Source organism: Macaca mulatta, chromosome 7 (genome assembly GCF_049350105.2).
Source record: "Macaca mulatta isolate MMU2019108-1 chromosome 7, T2T-MMU8v2.0, whole genome shotgun sequence".
NCBI lineage: Eukaryota > Metazoa > Chordata > Mammalia > Primates > Cercopithecidae > Macaca > Macaca mulatta.
In genome coordinates, this window is record NC_133412.1 from 49748846 (window position 1) to 49756800 (window position 7955).

The window sequence follows — 7955 nt, forward strand, 5'->3', positions numbered from 1 at the left end:
GTCCACTATCATCTGATCAATAAAAGCAAACAGATTTCAAACAAATACTTACACACTACAAACAGCAATAGTACTAAAATCTGTCAATTATTTAAGGAATGTTTGTCATTAACAAACAGAACACATTTTGTTATGATAACTCACACTGAATCAAATACATTCTAAAATCCATTAATCCTATATGCTAAGACATCAAGAGCAGCATTTCTTTGCAATATTTTTTCAAAAAAATTTAATGCCCCAATGCCACAAGAAATATTTTAATTGAAAAATATCACACTTGAAAGACAACTAGCAGACAGACTGTCCTAATATCTACTTCTTTTAGCAACAAACTTTGATTAGCCATTTTTTCTAAAAGTCACACAATGAAATTCTTAAAATTCTTGATTTCGGCCGGGCACGGTGGCTCACACCGGTAATCCCAGCACTCTGGGAGGCTGAGGCGGGCGGATCACAAGGTCAGGAAATCGAGACCATCCTGGCTAACACGGTGAAACCCCGTCTCTACAAAAAATTAGCCGGGCATGGTGGCAGGCACCCGTAGTCCCAGCTACTCGGGAGGCTGAGGCAGGAAAAAGGCGTGAACCCAGGAGGCGGAGCTTGCAGTGAGCAGAGATCGCTCCCCTGCACTCCAGCCTGGGCAACGGAGAGAGACTCTGTCTCAAAAAAAAAAAAATTACTGATTTCATATTTAAACATAACAAGAAACAGGCTGGGCGCAGTGGCTCACACCTATAATCTCGGCACTTTGGGAGGCCAAGGCAGGAGGCTCACTTGAGGTCAGGAGTTCAAGAGCAGCTTGGTCAATATGGTGAAACCCTGTCTCTACTAAAAATACAAAAATTAGCCAGGCATGGTGGCACGTACCTATAGTCCCACCTATTCGGGAGGCTGAGGCACGAGAATCACTTGAACCCAGGAGGCAGAGGTTGCAGTGAGCCAAGATTGCACCACTGCACTCCAGCCTGGGTGACAGAGTGAGACTGTCTTATTTTTATTTATTTATTTATTTTTTGAGACGGAGTCTCGCTCTATTGCCCAGGCTGGAGTGCAGTGGCGCGATCTCAGCTCACTGCAAGCTTCGCCTCCTGGGTTCACGCCATTCTCCTGCCTCAGCCTCCCGAGTAGTTGGGACTACGGGCACCCGCCATCAGGCCTGGCTAATTTTTTTGTATTTTTAGTAGAGACGGGGTTTCACTGTGTTAGCCAGGATGGTCTCGATCTCCTGACCTCATGATTCACCCACCTCGGCCTCCCAAAGTGCTGGGATTACAGGCGTGAACCACCACGCCAGGCCGAGACTGTCTTTATAAAAAAAAAAAAAAGAAGAAGAAAAATTAATAAATAAATAAAACAAGAAATAGATGTATTCAAGAGGGAAAAGGAAGACTTATTGAGTACCTACTATATGCTCGGTGCTTCACATAAAATTTTTTTTTAACTCCAATGATAGTCTTATGAGGCAAATATTATCCCCAATTTTTTTTTTTTTTTGAGGCAGGGTCTCACTCTGTTGCCCAGCCTGGAGGACAATGGCATGATTACAGATCACTGCAGCCTCGACCTCCCAGGCTCAAGCAATCCTCCCACCTCAGCCTCCCAAGTAGCTGGGACCATAGGTGAATGCCACCACACTCAGCTATTTAATAATAATTTTGTCATTTCTGTAGAGACAGGGTCTCCTATGTTGCCCAGGCTGGTCTCAAACTCCTAGGCTCAAGTGATCCTCCTGCCTCCACCTCCATCTCCCAATCATCCCCATTTGAGAGATGAAAATTCTGACAAGCTCACAAATGTTAAATGGTTTGCCCATAAATGACAGTTCAAAAGTTATGAGGCTAGAACTTGAATCTAGGTCTGTTAGAAATCTAGGTTTGAAAATCCATATTCTCTCCACTTAATGTATTTAAGATTCACAGATATGAAAGCCTATCTAAGGAAAAAGAATATTTAAAAGAATAGAGTTATATATTCAAAGAGCTACACAATCTTAGAGTTTACTATGTTCTAAAATTATTGCTGTTTAAAAAAAAAAAAAAACCACAATTTTTAGCAAGCCAGCTGTCTATAACAGGACAGCTAGTCCGTTCCTCACTGTACATGTAAAATTACACTTCAGTTGCCCGCTGGATGACCCCACTGCCAAAATATGCCAGCAACATAATTCACATTAAAACCCAGAGGCCTAACACTACTTGGAAAGCGCTTTACGTGTTTACTATACCTATCCCAAGCATATTTACCACTCATAATTCACAGGCCATTTTCAGCAAATATACTTTGTTCTATCATATTATTTTCTGCCACTCCAAAATCATATTAAATGTATGAAACACCTACCTAAATATAACATCTCACAAATAAACCTTAGTAGTATTATGTTATATTGAACTTGTCTATTGTATGAAACTATGACATAATTGTTTCTGTAACATAAATTATATACGTTCTTTCTACAGGATCAAAATTCCAATACCTATATTCCTTGTATATCTAAAGATACACACAAAATAGGTACAGAAACCTATATGTTAAAGGACTTCCCATGTAAATTAAATCCTCTATGAGCTGGATTAGTGACTAGAAGAAGGCATGAGGCAGCTTGTAGAGTTCTAGTGATATTCTGTATCTTGATGTAGGTGCTGGTTACACTGGTATGTTCCTAGTGAAAATTCACTGACCTATGTATTTACCAGCTATGTACTTTTTGTATATTTTATAATTTATAAAGTCTTATATTTTTAGGCTGGGCACAGTGGCTCACGCCTGTAATCCTATCACTTTCAAAGGCTGAGGCGGGAGGATGGCTCTAGTCCAGGAGTTTAAGACCAGTCTGGGCAACATAGTGAGACCTATTTTTTTATTTTTTTAACTTATATTTTTTAAAATGCTCAATCTAAAAACTTGTCTTACTAAAAAGCACTGATATCATCCCTCTTACCAAAGTAGTCAAACCCTAGTGAAGAAAACAGATAAGTAACGAAGCAATTTCATTAGATAGCTATGATAGAAGTAATTACTATGTGCTACAGGAGCACATAAAAATGGTACCTAACTTAATCTGAAAGGGGTAAAGGAAAGCTTCCTGAAGAATATACATCTGAACTGAATCCTAAAGGTCAGACAGAAATTAGCCAAGCAAAGGAAGGGGAAAGCAGAAATCAGGGAAATAGAACATCAAATGTAAAAGATAAGACAGAAAGCACATTACCTGAGAGGAAGCCTAAAGTCAGTAAGAGTGGATTAAAGAATTTAAGGAAGACAGCAAGTGAAGAAAGGCTAGAGAATTAAGAGTTAGATTATAAATGATCTCATATACATGCCATGCTACAGTTTAAACTCTATCCTGAAAGCGATGAGACAGCTTTTTTGAAGATTTTTCAATAGGGAAGAACATGATTTGATTTTTATCTCTACTATACATGTCAAAATTATGGTGTGGGCCACGCTCACAACCCCATTTCGCGGTAAATGAGCCTGCACACTGCCCCATACTTTCTACCACTAAGATCTTTCCCCATACCCATATATACATACAAGCACACAGCTAACAATAAATGGCCAAGAATAGTGACATAACCTAAGTACACACACTTGTTAGCAATCAATGAGAAAAAGAGCTGAGCCAAAGAAATTGTTTCTTGGGAATTCAAATCAGAAAATCCTAGGGAAAAGGAAATGGTTAGCAACAGGAGCTGAAGTTAAAATGACTGCAGCCAAGAGGTGAGATGCTGGCATGGGGTCACATAGTAGTTATAAGGAGCAGAAATTAGGAATAAATGGAAGCTATGACATGGTGGGAAAAACTGTGGAGAAGAAAGAAAGGGTATCTAGGACAAGTTAACAATGCAGCACTGGAGTGAAGTCTCCAGCTTTATTAGGTTCTTATTCTTCTTGAGAGTAAGTTTTATTAGGTTCTTGTTCTTGAGAGCAAGTTGTTTAACTTTTCCTGGGTTCCCCTGTGTATGGTTCCTTTCAATAAGCACTTCATTACTTAAGGTAACTTGAGTCTCTTCCCCACAATTGAAAGAGCTTGGCTAAAAGAGCATTTTAGAACGCTTAATCCAACAGCAGTCAAGAGAATGAACTGGAGGGCATAACAAGAGGCAGAAGACAGAAGGTAAGAAGACCACTCAGCATTACAGAAGCCAAATAAACAGATATTTTTAGTTAAAATAAGGTAGAGGCAACAAAAAGTAACAAGGAATGACCTGAAATATCATGAGGGAAAATGTACTAGACAGTAACAAACTGGATGTTGGCAGTGAACTACAGAGTGAAGCCGAGGGCAATTCCCAGGTTCCTGAAGGTTTCATGAGGAATCTCTCCCCATCGTTTTGGGTGGGAAAGAGGCAGGAAGAGTTTTGTTTCCTAAATGTTTGGATTGAAGTGTTTGTGAAGTGTGAATCAAAGTGGTGATGTCCTTTGGCAGTGCTTTTACAGGGGTCTAGAGCAAAGGCAAGCACTGTAGACAGCAGTTCTAGACTTAGGAATCAATACATTAAGTCAATACTGTGGTTTTTAAAATGTCTGAAAAGTCTTTGACTAATATTTATTTCAAACTGAGTTAATATAAACAAAAATCACTCCAACTAAAAACCTTAATATTCTTGGGAAATCATATTTTCAAACCTCCTACACTTCTCTGCAATTATTAAAGATTGAACAAACTTCCACATAGTATAATCCAAATGATTAGGAAAGATGGAGTTTATATTGCTAATTTCTATTGAGGTACTTTCTTAAAAAAAACTCTTAAGTTTACCCAATTTTCCTCAGGAACTATATAGTACTAAAATAACTGAGGGAAAATAACTGTTAAAAATTCATATATTAGATAGTGAATCTCACTGTTAATGCTTAAACTGGAATAAGATTTTTTTAAAGGAACTTAATCATGTAATTTACTAATTTAAATATTCAACTCTACCTGTAATTTAAATGTTGGGTTTCCATCCTAAAACCTTTTCTCCTTCCTTCTGTATGATTTTGCCTCCAAAATCTATCAACCCAGAACCTGACACTGCACTTCAGCCACAAATCCAGCTGCTTAATGGTCATCTACATCTGACAGAACTATAGTCACCTAAACTGAACATGTCACAAATTAACCCCCTATCCCTCTTCCTTGACAAAATAAAAATAAAATCCCACTCCTTATGGGAATCCCCAACTCAGTGAAAGGCACAAGCCAGAATCCTAGATTTTATCCTCTATGCAACTTCTCCGCAACCCCAAATACAATAAAATCACCAACTCAGCTCCCAATATCCAAGTTCAGATCCAGTCTCACCATTTGCCTGGATAACCCTAATATTCCTGCCTTTAGCCTTATTCTACTCTTCAATTCACTACAGCCAGAATGACTTTTTTAATGCAAATCTGATCATTCCAGTCCCCTGCTTTAAAATCCTCCAATAATTTAATAAATATAATTACCACAGCTAGTCACACTGTGGAAGCTCAGAGGTTCAATGAGACATTTAGTTACATCCTTTCTGTAGGTTCAACCTAAAAGAATCATGAGGAATTTTTTTCAAATCACAAAATTATTTAAACATACATATAACAGCAGATACATTTAAAAGAAAAGCATGTAGCATTGTTGGTAAAAGCAAAAAACCAAAAATAACCTCCAGTCCACAAAAATGGAATACTATCCAGCCAGTAAATGAGGCACTTCCATATGTATTGCTAATAAATGATCTCCAGGATGTAGCACTAAGTGAAAAAAACAGGCTATGTATAGAGGGTAAAGTAGGCAACCATTTGTGTATAGTGTCTTCAAAATATAAATGTATATAGGTTTATATATCGAAAATATCTCAGAAAGGATACACACGAAGCTGGAAATAGTGGTTGCCTCTAAAGAGGAAAAATGGGTGGCTGGAGAATGAAGGCGGAACAGAAACTTTTTACTACATTACTCTTCTGAAACTTTTGGCTTTTAAGTCTTGTTATTATCTATAATTTTAATGTGATTTTCTCCTTCTGTTACTTTAACATTTTTTACTGTGTGTGTGTGTATGACTACAAAGACCTCTTTATATTTCATCTTTATACCAATATTAAAATTACGTACTGATCATTTGATGGAACATTACGTTTCTTTCTTGACAACTCGGGAGCTCAACTTCTACAAACATTTTATTCAACATTTTACTGCTATCGAGAAGGCTGTTGTTGGTAATGACCTCAGTGAACACTGCATGATTTCTGTACTTGCTTCTTGGAGAAGCAAGACAGCAGCACCAGGCAGCAAAAGTTTATTATTAAACCGACATCGAAGTATTCAGGGATTAAGGAAAGCTATAAGTCTTATTTTTCTAGCAAATCCAAAAACAGTGAATCCAAAAGTCCCCTGGCATCCTTTAAAAATAAAAATAAAAAACAGTTCTAGTATCTGCAGCAATTGGTAAGGAGGTGAAGTAATACTACAAGACGACATAGTTATATCCACTAGTGCCACATGATTTAATCCTTACAGAGGTCCCTAAAACGCCAGAGCTGAACAACCTCACAGTTCTACACAGAACAGACAAGATGAGGCGCAGGCTCTGTGACCTTATAATGGCACACACACAACTGGCCCCATGCTTCCATAACTTCACTCTGCCTCCCGCTTTTGTCAGCCCAACCCCTCCAAACATGGGTCTCGGTCGGTCCCCTTAAGTCACAATGGAGCGAATACACTAGGCTAAGCAAATATTCCCTCAGGATTTCATGGCAAAGCCCTTTCAACCAAAGAAAGGATCGCGACTGAGGAGAAAGATAACAAGGTTTGCTTGAGGAGAGGTCTGTGAGAGAGGCTACAGTCGGTGGTGGGAGAGAAGCCAAAGTCTGTGACGGCTGTCACCACATCTACCGGGAGTAAGAGCACCATGACAGCGGCTATCTCAAAGCCGTGATGGCTAGGGTTAGCGCTAGTCGGCTTGGTGATGAGCGAGCTGGGAGGGGGTCTATTAAAAAGGGTAGGGCGAGGGGCACCTGGGGGACGCAATGGGTTAGGGGGCGGTCGAGACTTTGTCTCAGGAACTGTAATGAGGTCAGCCCAAGGGAGGATGTAACGGAGTCTGGAAGCTCCATTAGGAGTCCTGAGAGACTCTGAGGGGTTCTAATGGGGTCTGCTGGATTGGGGGGACCGTGACAGAATCTCCGGGGAGGCTGGAGGACCGGAATGGTGTCCGGCCAATGGAAGATACGGGGGGTGGGGTCTACTGGGGATCCGGGGCCGTGATCTGGTGTTTGGGAGGCTCGGTTCAGACCCGCTCGCGGGGCGTCTCCGCTGGGACGGGGCGGGGCGGCCCGACCGGAGCCAAATAGCAAGGCTGAGACGTGGGCCAGGACGGGCTGCAGGGCCGCTGAGCGCTTGGGCGGGTCTTACCTCGGGCTCCGCCGCGGTGGCCACCGCAGCCCCCTCCTCTTCGGCGGAAGCTGCCTCCCACCCTCCGCCCCAGGGTCGGGCGGGAGATGGCAGAGGAGGCCGAGGCCACCGAGGGTCGGACGGTTCCGGGAGGGTGGACCCAGCAGCCTCAGGGTCCGGGCGAGCGGCCGCTGCGCATCCCCCGCCCTGTCAGAGAGACTCCGCCCGGCCTGGGCAGGCACATCCCCCGCTGCACCCCGCCCAGAGAGCACGCGTTGGACCGCCGCCTCAACTGCTGCCAGCGGCCGCCTCTGCCGGTGCAGCTACTGCCTCCGTCGCCGCCTTTCGCGGTCCTGACTGTCCTGTACTCTCTCAACAGCCACAGTCAACCGTCGCCGCGTCCCTTGTCCGCTTCGGCCGCGCGCCCCCGACCCCGCGCACGCAACCCCGCCCCGCGCGACTCCACGGCTGCAGGCGAGCAGGCGCGCGCGCACTTACCTCCCACGCCCCCTACTGCCAGCCTGGGTCGGCCCCGCCCGGTCCCGCCCGGTCCCGCCCCCGCACGTGACGCCACCGGAGAGTACAGCGT

At 42.8% G+C, this 7955-nt stretch overlaps 1 protein-coding gene across 30 annotated transcripts in view; it reads right to left on the reverse strand.

The window, feature by feature from the left end:
- Nucleotides 1-7955, reverse strand: part of MYO9A (myosin IXA) — a 306752-nt gene that overhangs the window by 298447 nt on the left and 350 nt on the right. For 22 of the 30 annotated variants that reach the window (XM_077939678.1, XM_077939676.1, XM_077939681.1 and 19 more), the window contains exon 1: nucleotides 7388-7785. The exons of the other annotated variants lie outside the window; for them this stretch is intronic. The gene's annotated coding sequence lies outside the window, so the exon portion shown is untranslated. Of the gene's footprint in view, nucleotides 1-7387; nucleotides 7786-7955 lie in introns of those variants that run through there. 30 annotated transcript variants of the gene reach the window in all.